The sequence below is a fragment of the Phasianus colchicus genome, chromosome 2, assembly GCF_987193195.1.
Source record: "Phasianus colchicus chromosome 2, bPhaCol1.hap1.1, whole genome shotgun sequence".
Classification (NCBI taxonomy): domain Eukaryota; kingdom Metazoa; phylum Chordata; class Aves; order Galliformes; family Phasianidae; genus Phasianus; species Phasianus colchicus.
Genome location: NC_143437.1, coordinates 54,678,657 through 54,703,599, shown reverse-complemented (window position 1 = coordinate 54,703,599; position 24,943 = coordinate 54,678,657). Strand labels below are relative to the sequence as shown.

The following is a 24,943-nucleotide window of genomic DNA, read 5'->3' as shown; positions in this document are numbered from 1 at the left end:
CTACAGAATGAGATGTGGGAATAAAATGCACTGCTTTCCAAAAGTTCTGGTTTTCTTATTGTCGCTACTTTGGGATGCTCATTTTTACTTCATTTATAATTACTCTTGTGCCTTTATACCATCCAAGCTTCCTCAGCATGTGACAGTATACTATTAATATTGTCATTGACAGAGGGACCGAGGACAGACAAAAGAGCACAAAAACTCTGAAGTATCTAAGCTGTCTCTATAGTTTTACGTATCTGTTGTCCTCAGCAGTGGTTTCTTTGACCACGTATTTAAAATGGCTTAGTGTCAGTAGTGCAGCTGCTCTGAATTTAGAACAGAAGCAATTAAACAAGATGACGCTCATTATCATAAGTATTTGTTTTACTAGTCATGTCACCTGCCAGCCTATGAGCTGACTGAACAATTACTTTTTATGTAAATGCAGATTTATGATTGTCCCCTCCAAGTCTTGAGTTGTGCCCCATGATGTGGCTGGTGACCGTTACAGGATTCACCTGGGGGGACCACATAGAAGCACCTTCATGACAGGTTGGAGAAAGGTGCTGTCCTTGGTTCAGGACAGTGAAATCAAGCTGATGCACAATAGCTGCTTTGAGAATAAACATTAATTTCAGTGTGGATACATCCCCGAGTAACACCTGCTCTGGCACCACTATATCTGCACTTATGCACACATGACAAACAGACATGCAACAGGAGAAGGAAAGCCAGATAGCTATCTTATCTAAAACATTTTTAAAAAATAAATGAGAGGCCAGGGTATTTGAAGGCAGTGGCAGTTAAAATTTCTATTAATAATTTAAAAATCTGCATTACTGACAAACTGATCCTGAGTTTATCATCACTGCTAGAAGGAAAATGATCAGCAACCAGTCAATATTGAAAAAATACGCTTCAGTTTGTTAAACAACACTCATGCTCCTCTGAGTGTCCAGCACTTGCTTATTGCTAGTGCATCCCCTAATTTCATTATGTTTGTTTGCTGCAGGCAAAGCTTTTTGTGCACAGAAAGGTGTAAGCCTTCTGCTCTGGTCTCTAAATTAACACCGAAGATTTGCAACAGAGGCTTCTGCTGTATTATTCCTTCTTTTCCCCACACCCCTTTTTTTTTTTCTAGAAAGGCATTGAGGCAGATGGACCAGCAGGTTCTTGTAAGCCCAGCTTCCTTCTTGAAGCCTTTTGCACAGCTCCAAGGCTGAGCAGGGGTGCCACAAGCTCCTGGCAAAGCTCAGTTGTGGCTGCCAACCAGCTTCCTGGGCAATGCGTAGGATACACGCAGGTGGGAGGGCCTTCACTGCCAGCGTGGCAGTACCAGATCTCCCTGAGTGAAAGCTGGTGCAGGTACTTTTTCTGCATGTAAAACCAGCAGGAGATCATTTCCCAGTAAGAGCATTCTGAATAATAAAGCTATAAACCTGCAAAGGGGTTGCCATCATTATCGCTGATTTGCCGTTCTTGGGTTTATTGCAGGGAGAGATGAGGAATGAATTCATGCCAATCACATTAATGCTAGATGTTGCATTTGAATAGCAGCATGGAAACACTGCCAGGGGAGGTACAAGGGACTGTGGCAGATAGATAGGAAAAATGTTACAAAACCACAGCTACTTATGCAGAAAGGCACAACATTTCTGTTTGCACCTGTCTCCAACACACACATCCACAGGGAGCTGGAAACCAGCCCTTCCAGCAAATTTCAGTTTGGCATTCTCCATGAGGAAAGAAATAGTGACAGCATCAGAAATCCAGGGCCAAATATTGCCATGAATTTGCAGTGAGTGCTCTTGAATTTGGGGCCCTGGAAGAGTGATACAAGAAGAAGAGAGGCAGCCTGAATGTCTGGAGACAGTCAGAGACAGGAGGAGCTACTTGAGATCTTGTGATTTTTTCTGACTAGACAGATATAAGAAATCTTGCACTAGACGTGTTCATTTTGTTGATAAATTTGTCTTTTTTTGAATTAAAGCAGTATCCATTCTGCTCTCGAAATTACACCGCTGTTTGATTAGATGCTATTGATTTTGTTCCTGACAAACCAAGACAAATGTCAACAATTCTTTAACTGAAGTCAGGATTTCTCTGAAAAAGAGCTATAGCTGCCACGATCACAGATTGCTTTTACTTGACATAGTGCATCAAGAACAAAAGATGAGCTGTAACTGGCCATGAAGCTTTGCAGGCTGCTGGAAATACTGAATATCATCAATAAATAAAAACACTTGCAGGCTGCTGTGCATATTATCATTAGCTCCTCGTATTTTGAATTGCCTTAATTCTCTTATATGGATTTCCAGCCCTCAAAGCGTCTCTTCAAGCCTGAAGATGAACCAGTATGGTTTATCCAATTCCACACAGTATATGCTTGCTTAAAAGGTAGAACATGGATTTTCCCTTCTGACGGCCACATCACAAGCCTACGTAGGCCCTGAAGAGGTGTGTCAGTGAACCTCCTTGAGTGAGTGAATGTTCACTGTCACAGCAAAAGTCCAACAATGTATTTCATGACATGCATAGAAAATTCAGCTAAGTATGTCCTTATCACAATTTTACAGAAAAAAAATAATTGCATTTCCTCAACACAGTGGCTAACAGGCTACTGGATCTGAATAGTTGTTGGATAATAGAAGGCTGATGTTCACACAACACAACTGACGGAGGAAAAATAAGATGCAGATCTCTGTGAAGAGCTCCTCTCCAAAAAAGCATTACTGCTAAGTCAGCATCACATTTCAATGATTCCTACAGGCAGATTTGGGCTAATGAAATTGCTCAACTGTTGTTTTCTTCAAATTATTTTTTCATTAATAACAGCCAAGCATGAATAGAATGATGTGTAACATCTGGTCATGTCCTAGTTTACCTTCTGGGTGCTGAACTCCTCTCAATTACTTGAATATTGTAGTGACTTGAACAAACTGGGGCTAGTCATGCTGCATTCAGCTCTGTCATAAAATAAAAACTGTGCTGATTATTCTTTCGTTTGGAGGATCTACCTAACAGTGATAAAGTATATTTGTAAAGTCTTTTATCAAATGAGCTGCATTTAAAGCTGCAGTTCAGTAGAGATACTAAGGAATAACTAGCTCCAAAGAGTAGTCTTCGTTTTATGTATCTGTATCACATGAAATTATTTCCCTATGGTTTATCATGTCTTGCTTTAAAACATGGAAGATAACAGCCAGAATTGACTCTTCTACAGAACATTCTGCAAGAGTTCTGCTAATAGTTACCCAAGCTTTAGGCTTTCCCCACTTTCACTGACTTCAATGCCTTTACTCAAAACCATTGGAAATTATGTTCTTGACTGAGAGAACTTTGCCTGTATCCCAGTGACAGGTCAGGGAGATCAAAGCTGCAGCCAGCAGACAAAAGTCATCAGATCTCCCTCTTCTGTACTAAGTGGAAGACGTGCTGTTCTGTGATTATCACTGATTAACACACATCATGAACAAATACAGTGAAGAAGGCCTTCAGAACTATGGAGGTTTGCTGCATCCCCAGGGTTGATGCATGGGTTGAAACTGGAAATTGTTCGCCCATGGGGCTCCTGCTGGTACAATCTAGGCTTTGCAACACCCTGGCAAGTAAATGAGCCAACTCTGATGCCTTGCACTATGAATGCAGATTCCTCCTAATGGCAAAGTAGAGCAGTCACTGCAACACCTTCCCTGTTGGTCATCACAGGTTCCTGCCCCAATTAAGTAGTCCTTTTGTTTGTATCAAAACATTTAAGGGTATATTTATATTGTCCCTTGACCAACCCTTCGTTCAAGAGGACACAAAGTGAAAGCATTCTGCTGCATTAAGGTCTTGTGTTTCACCAAGAAGCATGTCAGAAGTGGGTTTTAGAATGACCTAGTTTGACAAGCAGAGTTCTGTACTTGAGGAGCTGAAGCCCACAAGACCCAGCAAAACAATTGCCACCCTCACCCTAAGTCTGTTTATTCACATTGCTGTGGCATTGTCACCAATGGCAAATGCACCTTCTGCCAGAGCAAGGAGTTTCATGGTGCTGGGCCATCACCTGCTGGGGCCTATTCCCAAAGTATCTCAGGAAGACCAGCTCTACTCTGTCCTTCATCTTGAGCATCATGTGTGGTTTTGGGAGCCACAATACAAAAAGGACATAAAACTATTAGAGAACGTCCAAAGGAGTGCTATAAAGATGATGAAGGATCTGGAAGGCAAGGCATGTGAGGAGCAGCCGAAGCCACTTGGTTTGTTCAGCCCAGAGCAGAGGAGGCTGAGGGGAGGCCTATAGCTCCTCACAGGGAGAGGAGGGGCAGCACTGAGCTTTGCTCTCTGGTGACATCCACAGGACCCGAGGGAACAGCACGGAGCTGTGTCAGGGAAGGGGTGGGATGGTTTTTGGAAAAGGTTCTTTACCAGAAGGCAGAGGGCATAGAACAGGCTCCCCAGGATAGTGGGCACAGCCCAAAGCTGCAGGAGTTCAAGGAGCATCTGGACAGGGCTGTCAGACATAGGTTTTGGATTTTGGGTGGTGCTGTGTGGAGCCAGGGGTTGGACTCAATGATCCTTGTGTGTCCCTTCCAAATTGACATATTATTCTGTGATTCCATGATTCTATGACCACAGCCTCCTTAGACCCCCCTGCTCAGGGTGGCCCATGTCCTACACGAGAATCTCATCACAAGCAGTTGGTGGCATCATGGTGGGGGAGAGGAATAGTACAAATGTTGTCTGTGCTGACCAAACAGGATATTACCAGTACAGAAATTGTTCCTTTATTTTATTTTATTTTATTTTATTTTATTTATTTTCTATCACAGCTTCCTCTGTATTTCTGAAAGGAAAAATGCAAATCTAATAGTTTTTTTGGTTTTCTTTTTTAATAAAAAAGATTTATTGAAGAAGCAAGTTCTTGCAGGCTGTACAGCACTGGCTGAGCTTGCAAAATAATTCAGTGTATGGAATGGATTAGGTTGGTGGCTGCTTTATTTTCATTGCCTCTGAAGTGTCTGGGAAAACAAAGATGTAAAGGTAAGAACTGTGATAAAGAATTAGCTCTGTAAAGTGGCTTTGCTACAGCAAGCTTTAAAACCTATTTGAAAACATCAGAGATTTAGCATTATTCTTGAACTGACTTGACACACAAATCTGGCATCTTTACAGTTGAGCCTTAGAATAAAAAATGCCATAAATTCAATCTCCTGCAAGATAAAGAGTAAGCAGCTGATTCCCAGGGCTCAGGCAGTACTGATATGCCTCTTCTCAGTGCACTCTGCAGTGATGGGATATCTAATTTGGGTAAGTGCATTTCCAGCATTAGGGCACATGAAATCTGACTATGGGTGGCTGCCAATAGAGACACACAAGATCAATTTTGCAGATTCATGCAGAAAACTGCTCTAATTTTGACTAAAATAATAAGTTTGAGTAATAACTTAAGAGTATTATAAACTATCAGGAAAGGAAGAAAGCCAAAACCTAGAGTGACTTTTCTAAAGATGCACGGTGTTGTTGCTCTACAGTTTTCAATCAAAATTGTGAATAAACTTTTGAGTACTAGTGACATGGAAGTAGACCATTTTGATTACTTTAAATGCAGTGGCACTATCTGATCCAAATGTAAAAATGGGGAGCCCATGAAGCGTGTCCACAGGAGCTACCTGTGTTGGAACCATTGGCACCAGAGCACTTTTAGGAGCCTACAAATGACTAGGGCAGACCCTATCCAGGGCACACTGGTACCTGGCAAGCTTGAAATAAATACATCTGCTGCCTTTTTCTGTCTATGCCTTTGTATATGCAGCTGAAATTTTAAACCTCACAACCATTTAAGGTTGCTGCTCTCTTTCTTTCAGAAGCAAACCTGCTCCCATGTCCAGCCCCAGTGTTCCTGCTGCCACATGTGCTGGAAGCAGCAATATGGACATGATGTGAGCTAGCAGCTCCAGTAAATATCAGTGATATATTTTCAATAACACAGAATGTCATTCTATAAAAGGACATTCACATTACCGTATTGCCAGAAAAGAAGAAAACCAAAAGTGTTAAGTGTTGGGGTTTTTTTTGGCCTACAGATTTCAAGCTATTTTATTCATCTTTCTTTCTGCTAGCTTGTTTCTTAATGACTTGTGAGAATTTGGGTCTACTTTTGGTCTGTTAATATAATGTGAGGTAAAGATTAAATGAGCTTCTCAAGGGAGTGTGTTACTTATGGCTGTTGAGACAGGAGTTGTTGTGCTCTAGGACCAGCATGTCTATTTAAATAAATAAAGATTTGGAAAACAGCCAGGTCATTGAGGGCTCTCTTCAACTGCAAACAGAATTACACTCCTGAAATTGTGCTGTTACTTCTTTTTGCAAAAGGAGGCACGGCTATTGGAGTTTTCATCCATTGATTTGTACTATGATTTAATTGTGTAGATTTGGTGAGATCAATGTGCTTCAAAAAAAGTAAAGAGCCTGTTCTATTATGCTACATAGTCATGGTCCCACAGTACCAATGAAACTGATTAGAAAGAAGTTGGTTCAAGAAAATAGGTCCCTTATGAGCTGTAAGCATCTCTTCGGGTTAGGAAATGATGCACATAAAGCTGCAGAGTTCCCCGTTGTGCAGCAGAGAGGAGTGTAAAAAAGCTGCTGTCAGGGAAGTATGATTTGGTATACCTGTCACAAGCTTTACTGAGATACTGCTTAGGGACCTTTTCTTGTTATGTTTCTGGAGTTGTGGAGCAGTTTCCTGTGGGAAAAGTGCTTATTTGAGTTATTCTAACAGTTCTTTGGGAGATGAGTGACTGCATGTAGCTGTCAACAAGCATATGAAACAGCAAGAGACTAAAACCACTATAATAAATATATATGCATCACATGGGCTGACTTTGAAGTCTTCTTCTTTTATGTGTCTAGAGGTGCATGATTGGCCATTGACTGATGTAGTCCTAACTTAGTGGTTTGGTACATTAAAAGTGCAAAATGGGACATGGAAATAAAGACAAAGCATTAATACTGACACTATCTTGAATTAATTAGCATTAAGTGGGAACATCTCAAATTAAATGACTGTTAGTTAAAGATCTGAGATAGTTAATCTGTAGCTGAAAGTCTCTTTCCTCTATTATTTACAGTTCCACTGCATTTCACATTGTCATCTCTTGTGCCTGTCTTGCCTTGTTGGTCCTCCTGGCCACATCTACACAGCAAGTGGTGCAGAAAGATTGTGCCCGTGACTGCTCAGTTATATATTTTGTTATATATATAACTCAGTTATATATATATAGTTATACGACTACTTAGTCCCATCAACTGCAGACTGGCCTTGTCCACCTTTAGCTGTGAGTTTTTTTCTGGGTCTCATTGCCCTGAGGTTTAAATATCACTTTTTTTGTGGCGTTTTGCAGGTTGAATTAGCCAATGTGAGGACTGTGCTGCAACTCCGAGTTCAAAACAAATAAAAATGCTCTTCTCACAAGAGGCAGGAGACTAGTAGCACTTGTGACCCAAGTATATGAGAGAGAAGTCCTGAGAGAGTTAATAAATATAGAAATCCATACATAGATCAGAAAGACCTTTGAGATGGAAATATGTTGAGGCTTGAAGAGTATTCAAAGGATGTACTCATAGCCCCTTGTTCTCAGCCTAGGCACCTGTTTTTGTTGAAGATGGACCTTTGGTTTGACACACTTCAGTTGTTCATGTGTTACTGTAAAGTCTTTGCTTGGAAGAAAACTTGTAGAGGTTTCCTCAAGATATCGCCACAGTTTCAGGGGTAGAGAATAGAGGTTAGATGAACTCTCCTTCAGTGTTTTATACTCACTCTCTTCTGTGACTTCTCTGTGTTTTAACAACTGTTCTTACCTGAAGTTGATTTCTTTTTTTTTTTGTTTTCCTCTGCTTTGTCAAAATAGTGACTCAGCATAGTTAGAAATAAAGAAAGATCCCTATAAACCATTAAGTTTTGGGTAAAACATTTTTTACATTTAGCATTCTAATTCAAAGCCTAACACCTGATCTGATTTGAAATGACAGGATTCAATGACAACTTGATTCACATAGCTGGTAGATCAGTTAAAGCATCAGAAGCTACACGGCTATAGATGTGCAGTGCTGAACTTTCCCAAGGCACAAAACAGATAGTGGTACAAAGGCTGCTCATGGCAAAACATTATTTTAATTGCTCTCCAACCTACGGAGTTTTTCACCCCTACATTAAGGTTTCCAGCTCCACCTGAGGGCACAAAGGCAGCTATATTTGCTGAGCGGGTGAGATATAGGCATTCCTGAGCTACTTTTAGCCAACAGGGCTACAAAAAAGGGGATGGAGGCAGTCATGTGTTGCACCTAACACTTGGTCTCAGGAGCAAAACACTGCACTCTACAGCTGCATCAGTTATCTCAGAGTTTGCCAGTAGTGTCCTATGCCTTGGAGAGAGCTGAAGCAATCACAGTCACAATGGTGATTTTCCAAGCGCTGGAGCAAGACTAGAGCCAACAAATGCTGCCTTATGTGGGAGCAGGAAGGATTGCAGGTTGTTTTAGCAGCTAAGTTAGTCTTTGTTCCCACGGAGCTCTTTGTTCTAGTCCATTTCCTGGAGCCATGGATCTCAGCTGGTTCAACTCCTCGCCTCTATGTGCCTGCTGAATTTATATATGCTTCTACATCTACGAGTGTGCAGAAGGAAAGTATCTGCTCCCTTAAAGGATTTCCGATCAAGAATATCAAATACCAAACAGAGCCATTGCACTTGTCTGGCTAAGCCCTGAGCCTAGTCACTGCTGTCTGTCCTGTCTTCTTGTATCTTCTGATTAAAACTTTTCTTAACCATCTCTCTGCCCCACCTCACTCTCGTGTGTCTGTGTATACTGTGAGCATTGTGTCTGTGGGGTGAGCACGAATGCATGTTAGGAAAAAATCAGCCATGTGAATTGATAGTACTTTGGATTTGCATCCCAGAAGTATCTGGAAGTGCAGACAAAATCAAGTCCCCATTGTGGTAGGCTCTGCCTGTGCAAGAGATGGTCTCTGCCCAAAGAATTTGCAATCAAAATAAACTATTGAGTGATCCTCTGCAGCTATCTATGCCACTGGAAGATAAAACTGCATCAAGTTCATAATGAAATTACTCACAGTTCACAAACTTGTCAGGGCAGAGAGATAACATTGCCTCACCTAAAGTGGGTTTGCATTATGTGAGTTACTTCTTATTAGTAAATACATTATGCAATATTCCTTAATGACTTATATGTGAAGAGAATGAAATAGTGTAGAAAGCTCACAGGTGTGGAAGTGAGATAAGGAAGGTGCAGAGAGTGCAGAGAGTTCTGCTATAGGGCAGCTGCTCTGATTCTCTACACAAAAATTCTCTGAGCCTATGGTAGGTTGTTTGCTGTGAAATGGTCAGCCAAGCTGCTGCACAGGATTGCACTGTCTGGTGTTCTATAGCAATGAAGTGAACATATATAGTACAGATAACAAATGTTCCTGATCTTTCTGTGGTAACATAACAAAGAAAGAGCAGCTACAGTGTGTAGAAGACAGAGGTTAGTACTTATTAGCTAAGCAAAAATGACAAAACTGTGAATTTCAAGCTATGGACAATTTACCATGTTCAGCAAGTGAATACAAACACTTGAATAGCTTGTCAATAGACATCTTAAGATTCACTGCTCTACTCAGCATTTCCTGTGTTAGCAGGCCTAGTTTGCTGCATGAGTCCTCTCTACTTGTTGGCATCCACTCCGAGTTATCTGCAAGTTTGTATTCTTCCTCAGCAATAGAGGACTCCACCAGGCAGTCTCAAAACTGGGCACTACTGTTCCCAAAGCCTTCTGCAGGGCTCTGAAGTTCAGGTGCCTCCTCTGTAAAAAGGCTTGTGACACTCTTGGGCTGGTCTGCTTTGGAGATTAGTGTACAATAAGTCTTCATTTTTCCTGGGAAGATTATCTCAATCACAGATTGCCTTAGGTGTGGACACATGTGAGACTGCTCTGTGTGTCATCGTGGGATTGTTTGGATTGGTTTGCATGGGTGTAGCACCATATGAAGAGAGCTGCACTGGTTCTGGTTTTCCTGAACTCACATGCCTGACCCTGAAAATCCTGGTGAGGTGGTTATTTGTGACTCTGCAATGTTTCATTTTGCCTTTTTCTTTAAACCTGGCTATCTATTATTCCTCATAGTAGAAACTGTTAAGGAGTCTATAGAAGTGCCTATCCAGATGTCTGTGACATTGCGCATGCTGTCCTTGTCACAGACTGTACCCAAAGACCCAGCCACTTCTACTGTGGAGAAAAACACAGCTTCCAAAAGTGAAATGGATGTAAGTGGCATATGTCTAAATGGAAATTGATAGGGTAGTAACTGTCACAAAGATGCAGAAAAATGGAAGAAACAAATCCCACTTCTCTAGAGACTCCCTCTGTGCTGTTCAGTCCAGGGCTGCCCATGAAAGAGAAGAAGTACCTTAGCAGATTCAGGCTTCAGGTTTCAATTTTCCTGTCCCTAGTGCCAGAGTGTCTAGGGGTTTGAAATCTGGAGCTGGAGCTCTCTTCTATGGGCTAATATTTCATGAGAGGGATTGATGGTTCCCTTGTGGCAGGGAAAACAGAAACATTGCTTTGTCACAGCTGAGCACAGCAAATTATTTCCTTCAGATTGTGCTGCCACTGCCATGTTGTTGAGCAAGAGAAGTCTCCCTGGTTCCCCCATTCCCTTCCCAAAGTCACAAGCTCAGCAAAGGTTTTAAATAAGCTGAAGAGTAAGTACCTCTTCCACTTTGTCTGATATTTGCTGTAACACATGATATGGCATTGCATAGCAGTGCTGTACTCCAGCCTCACATTTTTCTACAGCCTCTACTGCACCTCTGGTCTCTGATACTTCTGGAAGGGTACTGTGTGTTTATGGGTTGCCACTTGTGATTTCTAGAACAATGTGTTTCTGCAAAAGAATAAGCTCCAACAAATTGTTGTTAAAATCTGTATTTTAAAAATGTAATGAAATTTTAAAAGGATTATAGAAAACTGAATCATTGACTGGATTGGATGATCTGCATGAAATAGAGAACAGTATTCAATTTGTCTAAAACCCCAAGTTCTTCTCAAAAGGCACTACGAGATAGCATTCAGAGGGACAAAGTAAATTAGAAAACCACCAACATAGTTCATAGCTGTAGGAAACTAATTCACACAGGATGCAGCAAATATGGCATAACTACAGCACCACAGTTTGTTCTTTTTTATATATCACCAAAGCCTTTATTTCTTTGAAGATGGGTAATTGTATGGAATACAGTACTTCTGTCTTCTAACCTACATTTCTTCTCCCCAGTCGCTCTACAATGCAGAATGTATTAACTGCAAACAGTGAAAGCAGGACTCCTTCACTTTGGTTGTTTTTCAGAGACTGCCAGTGTATCTGATAGGCTGAAACTGTCATATGTGAAAGAGTGTGCATATGGACATAAAAGCATGCTATTTATCTTCAAAGAGAAAAGCAATTGAGAAGTCTTGACAAATCTCTTGATTATTTGTATTTCTCGGAAAAAGCAATTGCTTTTATTTAAACAAATAAAAAAGAAGAAGAAAAAAGAAGGTAATCTAAAGGCAAAATCTGAATTCCTGGTATCATTATCTCTGCAGGATTGCTACCAAGTTCACACTTCCAGTCCACCTATAGCATTCATAACTTTTAAAAATCCATGAATCTAGAGGTACTAATTCAAAGTAACTACCAGTAAAATTGCTGCAGGGAGCCTGGTAAGTACCAGCTTTATCTTCAAGGGCACTTGTCTGAAGCTCATCCTTCCAAGAGCAGAGCCTCCATTTTGTAGTAATTTCAAGAGAAAAAGATGTCAGCACTATGTTCAGCTGCACCAAGAAAGAAACGAAGAGGACTATACTTACATGCCCAAGCACTAGTGAAACGTGAGCAGTTTCCAAACATAAAATGAGTTTTATGGGATTGCTCCAGCAGAGGGAAGCACTTGCTGCAGAAGAGGTATCCTTCCCATCACTGCATGTCGAGGCATTGCCAGTTCCCTGGCATCAACAGAGCCCCTTGGCCTGGCATTATGTTTTCCTCACTGAACAATGAACAGAACACGGACGATTTCTATCTGTATCCATTTTTCAGTATGAGGTCAACAAAATGCTCTCACTCATTTTGAGGACTTCCACCCCCACGTGCAGGAAATAAGAATGTGGTCCAAAATTTGCTCTAAACTTGTTACAGATATAGATAGTTACAGCTAAGAATGGGAACTTCACCCATAGATATCCTAACATCTGAAGACCTAGAAGCAAAGCTTGGCCTTGTCTGCATTATTATTCAATCTGGCTGAAATTCTAGTCTGTTCTAAGAGTATTTTTTGATTTTGAAATAGAGTGACTGTGATGGGTCTCTCAAGGACTTTGTTGACTCTCTGCTCCGTGAATAAACATAACCTTGTAACTGCCAACAATATGCAGGGTCACTTATGTCCAGTCTCAAATAGAATCCCTCTCATTGATTCATGAAGCTCTTAAAAATGTTCAGGTTTGGGCACAGCTTTAATTCTCCAATAGTAAGAAACTTTGTTCTCATTTCTAGTCTAATTTTTCTCTCTGCTATTACATGCTTGGTTTCCAAATCATGGATAGCAATTAGCAGTTTAGCACATCCATATCTCTGAGCCAGTTTGGCTATGTCCTGCTACTTGTCATATTCTATATTATGTTCTATACTATAGTAACAAATGAAGAAAAGGTTTTTTTACCATCCTTGGATCATTCCTGTGTTTATGTATGTTTTTTCTCAAGTCCTTCAGCTCTTTTTAACTGGACTGGACTTTCTTAAGTGTTTGGGATATAGCCTGCTCTTCCCTAAGACAACATTTGCTGTGGAACTTCTCTGTCTTCTACAGCTCCCCTTCCTTTGTTTTAAGACAAAATATACTTCATTGAAAATATTATTATTTCAGTGCTGGAGCTATGGGGTGGAGGGAACTGGGGTATTTAAATGCTGAAAAAGATAGATGGGCTCAGATTTAGCAGTGTCTAAGTATTGGCATGAGATATGCTTTGACAATGTCAGAGCCTGACTGGGATCCAGAAATCAATTGGGTTTTGGCCTAATCTTCCTCTGGGCTTTATCCATTTGCGTGTTCAGAGGATGTCTTATACACACTGACAAGTCCAGTATCCCCACAGATTGTATGCTAGCTGCCATATTCTGCATCCAGCAAATATTCAGATGAATTGTTATTCTTTCCATTATAAGTAGCATTTACTTTTCTGGATAAAACATAAAGCAGTAATGAGAGCAGAAACATGACTCACAGTTGTTTCCATTTGCGTTCTTCAAGAGAGACGCAAAGCTTTCCTCCCTGAATTGTCATTATAGCCTCCAAAGTTCCTGTGTTGCTGTAGAGCCTTCAAAGATCCTGTGTGCACAAATCAGTACGGATTTGGATTTGACCTTGGGCAGAGGAAGAATTTAAATTCTGTGACTGCTTCCAAGGTGAGTGATCCAACCACTGACATACACTGGTGCTACCATTGCCACAGAGCGGTCATTTTGGACAGTCTTTGAAGACAGCTCCAGAATGTAGGGAATGGTAATCTCCAGGGATTAGCCCCAGACCAGGCCAGGTAACTGCTAGAACGTGCCTGATAAAATGGCTGTCGTTTCATTCCGACCTGGCACTCGTCTGACCCAGCATTTTCTGAACCAAGCCGGGATGTTTGCAGAGAGCAGCCAACAGCTGCCGCCCTTCCACGGGCGCCCCTCAGCGCCACCGCCAGATGGCGGCAGCCGCCGGGCAGGCCGCGCCGGGCATGGCTGGGAGCCGCCCCTCGTGCATGGAGGCGTGCTCTGGAGCTGCCTGGGGACTGCCGGTCTCGGAGCCTTGGGTAAGAGAGATTGCCGGCTCTGGGCAGGCTTTTTTTGGTCTCTGTTACCTCCTCCTCCTCCCTGCCTCGCATGTTTTAATTAATAGAAATGGAGAAATAACCGGTGCTGGACCTGAACTGCAGTCTTATCTGCTGTGAACCCCTCAGGCAAGAGCCAGATAAGAGCAGTCATGGCTAGAACCAGCACACAGGGCTTGAAGAAGATACAGTGCCTGCCACAGGCAGGGTGTGGGCGAGTGCCCAGAGCAGGGGCTGTGGCTGCATGCTGCGGTGCCTGAGGGTCATGCAGTGCTGAATACCCACATACTGGCCTTCAGGGGTACAGGGGCACTGGTAAGGGTGACTTCTCAACATTTGATCAAGGATAACATATTACATGTGGATACCACGTACTTAAAGCAAGCAGAAAATAGATTGAAAACACTGTAGTCTTATTTAAAAAAAAAAAAAAAATGTAAAGGCAACTCCTGATCATTTCTCATCCACCTGCAGGAGCTACCTAGCAGATTCCTGAGTGCCACAACTGAGGTGCGGAAGGGACAACAACTTCTAAGAGCCTGATGGCATGCTAACCCATGCCAAAATAACTGGCACAAACAAGGTACTGTAATGGAAAAATCTCTTGCCCCACCTAAAACCTTGCTAGCAGATTCATGTGCAGGGGTGTGGCCCCTAAGGACACTTCATTTGCTTGTAGTAAATAATTTCACCTGAAAAGCTCAGTTGCCAGCTGTACTGGTTTAAAGCTTCCTTTCTGGGGACAAGGTATCGATAATCGTGGAGGCAGCTTCTCATCTATAGGCTATAGAGAAGATAAAGAAGGCTTTTCAAACATGCCTGGTCTATGAATATTGGAAAGGTCTATGGTGGATGTGTGCACTTCTGCAGCTTTCCTATAGAACTGTTAATATGGCAGTAACGTAGCCCTGAAATGCCCCAGAATCCTTGATCTGCACCTTTCCACATGGAGTGTCAAGCTTAGCAGACTTACTTATAAAAATGCCTCTTTGAGATGTCCTGGGTGATATGAGTTGCCTTTATGCCATGGGTGAATTTTGTGGCTGAGATTGCATCTTTATTAGACTGACTACCAGAGCAAAGTATAGAAACTTACATGCATGGCCCTTTTTCAGTCCCAGAATGCACTATTTTGTTACCTATTTTGCAAGTGTAGAAATAGTTCCACTAGCTCTAAATTTATACCTACAAAGCAAAATATTTTTCAGGGATACTAGTGCCTACAACAAAATGATTTGGTGACTAGGACCATTAAAAGCATTATGGCAAGATGCTGGGCTAACTAGTCTTGCAAAAAGGTTGCAAGCAGGGCATGTGATTTGTCTTGTCCTGGATCTGCAACTTTGTTTAGAGCTGTGTTGTTTAGTGTTTATCTCTGAAAAATCTCTGGCAGGACTGTGCTGGTTTTGGCTGCAATGGAATTAATTTTCTTCCTGGTATCTTGTGTGGTGTTACGGTTTAGACCTGTGACCAAAACAATATTCATAACAGAGGGGTGTTTTAGCTACTGCTGGACAGTGCCAAGGCCTCTGTTTCTCATGCTAGTTAGTGTGCGGGGGGGTACACAGGACATTGGGCAGGGCCACAGTGAGGATGGCTGCCCCAACTGACCACAAGGATATTCCCTGTGCTGTACTCAGTATTAAGAGCTGGGGGAAGTAGAAAAAAGAAGTACAGATTTTTGTGGCTCTGCTGTTTGTCATCCCAAGCAACCATTATGTGTGATGAAGCTTTGCTTTCCTGGAAATACATCTGCCTGAAGATGGTAATTAGTGAGTGAGTTGCTCACTTTTTTTTTTTTTTTTTTCCTTGTGTGTGCAACTGCTGCTTTAACTATTAAAGGTAAAATTGTCTTTGTCTCAACCCACAGTTTCTCTCTTTGGCCCTTCCAATTCACTCCCTCATTTGGCTGGGCAGGGCTTGGCTGCACACCAGGATCAACCCACATCAAGGTCTCACAAACACAAAACCTCCACTTGGGTTACGCAAAGAAGGGGGAAAAAAAAAAGGAATAAACACACAGAAACAAAAATGTATTTAGGGAAATTGCACAGTGTGTCTTGGCTGCTTTGCTTTTTGCTAGTGAAATACTGAGAAAGGGCAGATGAGAAATCTTTTCTTTACCTTCAGCTCTCCCAGTATCTCAAGTTCTTAATGACTGCCTCTATTCTGCAAGTGAGAGTGTGAGCTGAGGCCCTGGGCTCAATACTGCATCTGATCGGCAGAAGCTCTTACGTTTTCCTTCACTCCAACCTGCCAAAAGTTGCTTCTGCTCCCTTAATGCAAAAGTATATATTCAGTCTCAGGTTTCTGCTGCTCCATGTTTTGCTGAACAGCTGGATGAATGTGCCTGAAGTTTGCCTCAGTTGCGTTAAGTTTTTCCTGTAAGGGAAAATTCATGGCAGTGCTGAATACCTCACAGATAAAACTAACCGGCTAGATGACCCGTGTAAAATTATTTAGCTAGAGACTGTCATTTTGATTAATGGGAATCAGATGAGAGAATAAGAAGCCCTTGAGATCAAATGCAAGATCATGAGATGGCCTTCATAAAGTGCTGCAGGGGTCTCATTTGAAAATGAATTTAAATGTATTGATGAATGTGAGCCTGAACAGTGCATGTGCTCACTTACATTTACTTGCAGAGCCAAGAACGCTTTAGACTTGTGTACTAACCTCAGTTACGTATCACACTTGTGCTCCTTCCAGGCAGCCTGCCAAGTTTAGCCTTACTGTATGTTTATAAATCATTGTGAGTGACTCCACTTGATTTACATTCCTAGGTATGGAAGTAGCATGTGATTTCACCTGCTGCTTGTTTCTGGCTTGGCATTCATTACATACCAGAAGATTTGCATTGAGTATGCCACTACTGGATAATCTAAGCTGACTAATTTTGTACTTTTTCTGTTACTGAAAAGGTGCAGAAAAAATTAGGTATATCTGACCTGTGCTCTGATGCTCTTATGACCTCAGCATATAATTCAGAAATGAAGTAGTTGAGGAAAAAATGGCAGTGAATGGGGAGTTCGGTGTGACTTTGAACAGATTCTCAGTCATTTGCTTTCCGTGAAGCTGTAATTGGTGGGTGACTTGTTGTCTGTGTTTTCCTGCATTGCTTGCAACAGCTTTAAATAATCAAAAAACTGCAGTGGATTCAGATAATCTGAAAGCACTTTCTGGTCTGATTGTGAAGACGTTTTCAGTCAGTGGGTACCCTTCCTGTGTAGGCTAGCACTGCTTAGCAGCAGTGAGGGAAAACTCAAGAATTCCTTACTGCTTTAATAAGTGGAAAGGTGGGAGTGCTTCCTTGTCTCAGAGCGTTTGCTGGCCAGCAGAATCTTAGGTGCTGCCTTGGCTTTCCCGCTCAGTAGTGTGACACATCTCTGCCAAGCAGCTTTTGTGGTTTAGAGGATGAATCAAAGGATTTCCCCTGAAGCTCCTGGTGACTGTTATAATTAGCTGCAATGCGTCTTGGCAGCCAGAACACTTCTGTGTTTCCTTTAACTCTACTCCTGCTCTGACATTGGCAAAAGCTACCTGAGGCATGAAACTGAGGCTCCGCATGTATTCCATTAGGCAGAAAATCAGGGAGAGATTTGCAGAGCTGTATAAATAATAAGCTCACAGTAATAGAAACAAATAGAAAACAGGAAGAAATAAATTGGTTTGCATGATGTTCTAATGAAATTTTTTGCTAGCATGGATTAAATGGGAAATTCCTGTCTTGGTACTTAACTGCAAACAACTTTCCATCCCTTACTTAAGTTACTTTTCTTGTTGATATTTTTACCGTGCTTTTACCATGCTACGAGATTTCCATTTTTAATGGATAACATTCAGACTGCCTAGTTCAGGTACTTAGTTGAACTGACTTTCAACTTAGTACAAGACCTTCTGCTTTCTTTACTACTTGGAGCAATGGAGAGGGCACTGGGTAGCTGAGTAAAAAGATCAGTTAGCTTTTAGGAGGTCCTTCCCAGCTAACTCAGCATAGCGTCTTGTGCTCTTTTGCAGAAAAGACAAACACGAGTAGTAATCAAATAAGACTGGAACAGATCTGGCCATCTGCCGTGTGCTATGGTGACCAGGAGTTAGTAGATAAGGAAATTTACAAATCTAGTTGCTTGTTTTCGTCTTTATGTATTTTTTTTTCCCAGGAACTCTTCATCTGCTACAGCAGATAGCTTTCTGATAAATGCTAACAAAGTTATGAGGAACAGAGCTGTTTTCTTAATGATGAAAGACATAACAGTAAAAAGCTAGGGAAAACAAGCTGCAACTGGTTCATCCTCTTAATGGATTTTCATTATAGCCATTTACTGGAATATTTGGCTTTGGATCAGTCAGGATCCTTGAACATGCATGCTTTATCTCTTTTGGACATTTACTTAGTCTGCTGTTTTTTAAGGCAGACAGGAGTAATGTGACCTGATCAGTGCATAAACTATGAATGGTAATTGAGATGGTTTTGCATAAAAACAGCCATAGGTATGAGGAAGATACTTAGTGGTAGGAGATTTTGCATTCCTGAATGCCCACAGGAAATTATTTGGTGTTCCCCTTTTTATCTTTAGTTGCATTTTCCATCAGGCTTAGGACTGAGTTCATTTTTGTGTCCAATGTTCAGTGCAGTCACTGAGGATCTCAGGCCCTGACCACACTGCTCTTCAGGCTCCATTGTGACAACCCTGGCAGAAGCCATAGATTTTCTCTCCTTTTGAGAAGGCACCTGGTCTTGCAGCAATTGCTTGCTCAGTTGGCCAGAGTGTGTAGTGGGTCTGAGAGCAGCACTGAAGTGCCAAGATTTTTGAAGAGATTTCCTTTGAGGTTCACTAGAAAAAGAAAATTCTCAGCAGACTTGAGAAAACCTTGCATGGCATCAGTAACAGGGTAAAACATCTGCTGTTACAAGGGTGTACTTGAGAATGACAAAAAATAGATCATACAGTATTCAGAAGGCCTAAGACCAAATGCAGTATAACACTGCACATCATTCTGCTCTAGAGAGGTTGTAGGTTGGTGGCTCTGTCTCAATCTTGGGTCAGGTATTGTTCCTTAGCTTCTTTTTATCAACAGTATAGATAAAGTCCTGAAAACTAGAAGTGCTTTTTTAGTTCAGAAGCATATTATGTGCTTTGTAAAACAAATGGTTTCTGCTTCTCTTCAGAAGTGGGCTTATCTTGAACTTCTGTTGATTATAGAAAGGTTTCTATTAAAAATACTGGTGTAAGTAGGGTTGAACTGATCTCATGTGGGGCCCCTGCATATGAGAAACTTACTGGTTGATGTCATGGAAGTAAGAGCTTTTTCTTTTTGTGACACAAATGGAATGTTTACTATATGGGTAAAAGGTAACAACAGTCTTGCAGTACCTCCATGTGTCAGCCTGGAATGTATTCATAGAGTTCTGGGAATGTTTTGGCAATGGCTGGGAGCTTCTATAGTTCTGACACCTGTGTTTTTGATAGAATTAAAGCTATCCCAAAAGATCATGGTGAAATATTTATGCTGGCAATGAGAAGTTAAGGATGTTATAAATACAGGAGGGACACAAATGGAATTAACGTTCACCTATTGGTATAAGGCACTCCACATGTATTGTGGATTACCCGTCAATCTGTCAGTACAACAGACAGTTTGGAGTGTAAGGGATGTGTTCAAAGATGTGATTTAAAAAAATACATATATATTTTTAATTCATTTTGAAAAGCCATGGAGCTGGTTTACTGACAACCTCTGCTACTGTAAAAGGAGAGGAGCATACAGAGCTCCTTGCTGGTGTCAGTGCTTGCACAGAGGCTCTGCAGAGCAGGTGACATTGCTGCGGGCCACTTGTCAGCAGCTACAGTGAGGTCCTTAGAGAGCAAGAGAAAGGAGCAGGAGTCAAATTTCCTGTCGCTACTCCTATTTTCCTCTAGAAGTATCTCTGCTTGTAATCCTTAGAAAAATACCTCAAGTGACAACTAAAGGCAGAGTCTAAACTTGTTCCTGTAATTTATTTGTAGCCCCTTGTCAAAAGCTTTTATTTCTGCACATTGAGAACTCCAGTAGGTCAGTGCTGGGAGGCAGGCGCCTTGATTTTTGAGTGGCAACAAGTTCCAAGAAGAGGGTAGAAGGCTCCTGCTGTTGACCTGGGGAAGATGCGAGGCCTCTCTACTCATCTCAGTCATAATTAATTGCCTGATTCTGTAGAGCAGAAAGCTTCCCTTAAATGGCTTTTACTGTTTTCTCTTGCTGTTTTGCTGCACACACCAACAGCATTGCTCAAAATTAATTTGGCTTGTTACCCCTGAACAACTGCTGGGTGTTTCTAGCTGGCTGGTTGCTTTTTGGCTACTGCTTAAAAAGTGAGTCCTTGCACAAAGGAAAAGAGCAGTAGAAGAGACTGTTATCTGTGTTTTTCCAGAGCTAAAAAATAGGATTGACCATGGAAGCTGTATTTACTAACATTTGTGCTGTTTGTTTATGAAGCCAGGTAAATAGTAAATGTTTGTACAAGGGAAAAGTTCACCCCAACAGTTTTTAAGCTTTGTTTTTGAAACCTATTTAATCATAAATAGGTTGGACACCTCTCCTGTGAAGAAAGGTTGAGGGAACTGGGCTAGTTTAGCTTAGAGAAGAGAAGGCTCCGGGAAGACCTCATTGTGGCCTTCCAGTACTTGAAGGGAACATACAAACAGGAGAGGGAACGGCAGTTTACGGGGGTGGATAGTGATAGGACAAGGGGAAATGGTTTTAAACTGAGACAGGGGAGGTTTAGGTTAGATATTAGGAGGAAGTTTTTCACACAGAGGGTGGTGAGCACTGGAACAGGTTGCCCAAGGAGGTTGTGGATGCCCCATCCCTGGAGGCATTCAAGGCCAGGCTGGGTGTGGCTCTGGGCAGCCTGGTCTGGTGGCTGGCAACCCTGCGCATCATCGTGGTCCTTTTCAACCCAGGCCATTCTATGATTCTATGATAAAAATAGAATTGTTTTCTGTGGAAACTACTTTAATTGTAAAATGTCTCGAGAATCACACAGGAAAATGTAAACATACTCAGTTTAGACAGACAAATATTTTGGGCTGTTTTTAACTCAGATGAGCAGAGACAGACAGAGCACACCAAGGTTTTAAGTCCAATGTGGTAATAGTAAATAATGTTGCACAAGCTGAATCCTTGTGATCTGATCTTTAGTAGAGCTACAGTTAATTACATTACAGGGAGCAAGGGGTTGTCCAAGGAACATCTTAACATCTTTTTTTTTTTTAATTTCTTCTTACAGATGTGGGGTAAGAAATCGATGTACAAATAGATATAAAGTGTTTGAGAATAATTAAACCAAGATCAAAATGCATTTTAAAAGTGCATTAAAAAACCCAGATAATATTTTCCAAAAGAGTATTGGTGAAAAAACTATCTCTTCAGAGCTGCAGATCAGTGCTTATTCAGGGAGAGCTCTGGGCTAAGGATGGTAAGGAAGAGCCGAAGTCTGGAAGCAGGCACAGGCAGTGAGAGGCAGGACTGAGACACTGGAGCAGAGGTGGAGGGGGCCCATCTCACCCAAACAGGGGGTTTACAGAGAAGTACCACTTCCCTCATCCCATGCCTCATCTGAGGCCAAGAACAAAGGGAAGATGCAGAAGCAGTTCTACTGATAGCCACAGAGTCTAGTGGGGTTTGCCTCTGTTTAGACTGAAGCAGCTTACAGCAGTACTGTAGCACTGTCTGGAAACATTCACAGACCTAAAACAGGACTCTGCTCCCTAGCATTTTGAATGTCTGCTTTTCTCAGCATCCCTACTGCACTAGTCTACTACTTGGAAGAGAGCAGCATTACAGGTTATCGGCATGGGGCATGCTATGTCAGCGTGCCAGCTGACTTTGGACAGCTGGAAGATATTTCTGGAAGCCAGTTTATGGGAGGCAGATCTGATGATGCATGTTTATGGCACAGGCTGTGCTCACCAGCGCCTGTGTGAGTTGCTGTGAAATAAGGACAGTTCCTGGCACGACGGGTATTGCTGTGGCAATTTCAGATGCTAGCAGAGAGCTTCGGTCAGGAGCAATGCTAGCTCTCTGCTTGGATAAATAACTGTAACTTTGACAAGGCAACGAGTGAGGCCTTGGACCTTGGAGGGAGACCTAGCAGGCAATCTGGTATGTGCTGTGGAATTAGAACTGTTCACTTTCTGCTGGTTTCTCAGCCTGCACAGAGCTTACAATAATGTCACAAGCAGTGGCAAGCACCCAGCGTTCACAGCAAAAACAGTGCGATGGAAAAACATTACTGTTATGTAGGATATTGCTCCTCCAGCAGAATGGATACAAAAGGTGGAGCTGAGGAAGAGTTGGAGGAATCTTGCGAAGCTTTTGATCCCTATTCCCTACCTGAGGTTTTCACAGCTATGTGGTGCTAAGGAGCAAGTCCTTTTCTTAAAACCTAGCTTAGACCAGGAAAATCTGTATCAACTAAACTGATTCTAGAGGTTTTCAAAAACAGAAGTCTGTACTTTTTCTTCCCTTTTCTTTGAACTAGAAAAAGGAAAAGAGAGTGAGAAATTAAGAACAGTTCAGTATTATCATTGTATACTACATATACAAATTACCAAAATTATTTATGGTTTGTAGATAACACTAAATATGAAAATGACTTCCTACGCTTACTGCTATTTGATCCTGGGCTGATGAAGCTTGAAACCTATGTGCAAAACCAAAACAGCAAAATCTTAGCTTATTACCTTGTCTTCCCCTTAAGGAGACCATTGGTATTTCACATGGACAATGAGAGATAGTGGAATGGTTTTAAATCTTTGACTTTGCAAAAATGAATCACATCAAACAAAAACCTGCAGCTAATTAAAAAATATGATGCTTGGAAAAACTGTTAATATTCCACTGTATGGATGAACCACATTTCTTATTTGAAAGGAAAAAAAGGATTAGTTTTCAAACTTCATAGAACGTGAGCGTTGTTCTACCATCTAGCATACTCTAGGTCAAGAAGCATCATCTAACTTTTAGCATTATTGTTGAAAAAGACAGGCTCGTTTGAAAGTCCTCTACAGTCACTTGAGAGTTTCCACAGCACTTAGTAAACGCCAGTTGTTCTTTGTACGTGATTTGTATTCAAGCTGTTGCACAGTTCTATTTAAATTTCTTTTGCTTCACTTTTCTATCACTTTGTCTGCTTAAGCCTGTAGCTGCAGATCAGGCCATAGAGAACTCTGAGTTAACTCTCTTTTGATAAAAATTGATAGAATTTGTCAGTATCAAATTCAGGAAGTCATCTCTCTTCAGTGAAGTGCTTAAAAATAAGCTTCACTTAAATTTTAATTTGAAATCAGTGGAAGTTGAGTACCATCAATTAATAATGTAACTTGAAGAATTTCTTTGCTTGGGACAAATATGTTTTTGTATTGTGAATTTCCTAGGCCCTGCGAATGTTTTTCATAGCCCTTGTAGGAAGAGCTGTGCTATCTGTTCAGCAGTGCAAGCAGCTTATTCCAGAGCCTCACCTTTCCTAATCAGTGCACTGTTTGTGTGTTGCAAATAACTGGATCATCACTGATGCTAATGCATTGCTGACTTCTGCAAAGTGTGACTTCTTGTCCACTGCCCATATCAGAACTCTTTCTGATCTCACTTTCGCAGAGAACATGCTCATCTCAGCTTTGTCCTGTCCAGTCCAGCAGAGCAAGAAAGCAGCAGTTCTCTGTTAAGTGATTGGAGTGCTCTGCGAAGTCCAGATTGCTTGCATACAACGGATGTGAAATTTGGTTTTCCTTATAAGAATTAGATCACTTCTCTCCATGTTATCCTGCATCTTGTATTAGGCAGTTATCATGTTTTCCTCATCTGACTAACTTCCCACACTGTGCAGGTTCTTAGTCTGCAGTCCGTGTTGTACTATGTGCACAGCTCAAGCTGTATTTTTGCAAGCCATGTTCGTATTTTTCCATCAGCACATTCTCTTTGTGCAGTAATTTTTCCGGAGCTGCTGTAAGTCAGACCACAGGTGTATCCTGTGCTCAGATGCCTGTTTCAGTCACTCCTTTGAGAACCCTGTCACTCCTTCTACATTGTAGGCAGCAAGCCACATTTACAATTACAGTTCCTTTTCCAAAATGGTGTGTGCCCACACCTAGCTATCAGTTTCATCACCATTAGAGCTCATTTTTGATAGTTAGACTTCCTGTTTTTCAAGCTCAAAAGAGCACTGCTAGACTTCCATCGCAGCATTTACCTTCTATCTTCATGACGTTGCTTAGTTTGTAAACTGGGTGCTATTTTTCTAGTAGTGGTCGCATCAACTGTACAAACAGAGGTGCTGTTGTGCTTAAGAAGTTTATGTTCTTTTGTCCTCAATGCACTATTAGTTCTAATAACCTCCTACATTGTTTTCAAAATCACAGACTTTAAGGCTATAGGTAGGCTTGTGTTTTAGTGTAGCCTATATATATAGCCTTGCTTTTGTCTGCATTGAGTCCATTAAATGTGGCTAACCAAAGTTTAATGAAGTATTAAAGACTGAGAAAGCGTCAGTTCTCTTACTGCTTGCATCTTCTGTGTGATTAATAGTTGAAATCTGTAGATAGAGTAACAGTTTGATGTGGAAGTATTTTGTTCCTTGCTGACTGTTTGGCTTGCTGAATCTACCACACCTAATCAATTGCATATAATTAGAAAGGTTTAAGGCAAAACATGAACATCCTTGAGGATAATAAAAATGCTCTCAACATACTACTGCTATAGTATTGCTGGAAATTAATGCACGTTTTTCTTTCTAATCAATTCCAGAACTTGGCTAAGTAACCAGATAAATTATTTGCATAAAAAAGAAAGTCATTAGTTTCCCCTTCTTTTTTTTTCAGTTGCGATTACCCTGAGAAAACTTTGAAAGTATATCTTATAAAAATGAACAAGGACTGCTTGCATAATGTATCAGTTGTGAATTAAAAACAAATTAAGATTAAAAGGAAGCAACAAATGCATTGCAAATGTATTTGCCCAGAAATTAGCCACTATTTTGAAACTTAAATCTGCCATTGAATCATGGAATGGTTTGGGTTGGAAGGGA

General features: G+C 41.3%; 1 long non-coding RNA gene across 1 annotated transcript in view; it reads left to right on the top strand.

Moving 5' to 3' along the window:
• The first annotated feature begins 13,791 nt into the window (after positions 1-13,791).
• The window catches only part of LOC149919034 (uncharacterized), a 65,866-nt gene continuing 54,714 nt past the window's right edge, over positions 13,792-24,943 (top strand). Inside the window, exons 1-2 of the long non-coding RNA XR_016464343.1 lie at positions 13,792-13,863; positions 14,356-14,464. This is a non-coding gene — a long non-coding RNA (uncharacterized LOC149919034). The remainder of the gene's footprint in view (positions 13,864-14,355; positions 14,465-24,943) is intronic.